A 277-nucleotide genomic window follows, 5' to 3' on the forward strand; every position below is an offset into this window, starting at 1 on the left:
CTTTCCGAATGAATGCTTGAACAGTGCATATGTCTCTTGAATTTGTTGTTTTGAGAATGTTAAAATTGTTGGCTCTTGAAAGAATGAGGAAAAAGAGAACTGTTATTGAAGATCTAAAAAAATCATTAGATTGATTCTTGAAGCAAGAAAAAGCAGTGAATACAAAAAAAAAATTCGAAAAAAAAAGGAGAGAAAGAAAAAGAAAAAGAAAGAAAAAGAAAGAAATAAAGTTGTGATCCAAGGCAAAAAGAGTGTGCTTAAGAACCCTGGACACCTC

The sequence above is a fragment of the Arachis duranensis genome, chromosome 6 (assembly GCF_000817695.3).
Source record: "Arachis duranensis cultivar V14167 chromosome 6, aradu.V14167.gnm2.J7QH, whole genome shotgun sequence".
NCBI classification, from domain to species: domain Eukaryota; kingdom Viridiplantae; phylum Streptophyta; class Magnoliopsida; order Fabales; family Fabaceae; genus Arachis; species Arachis duranensis.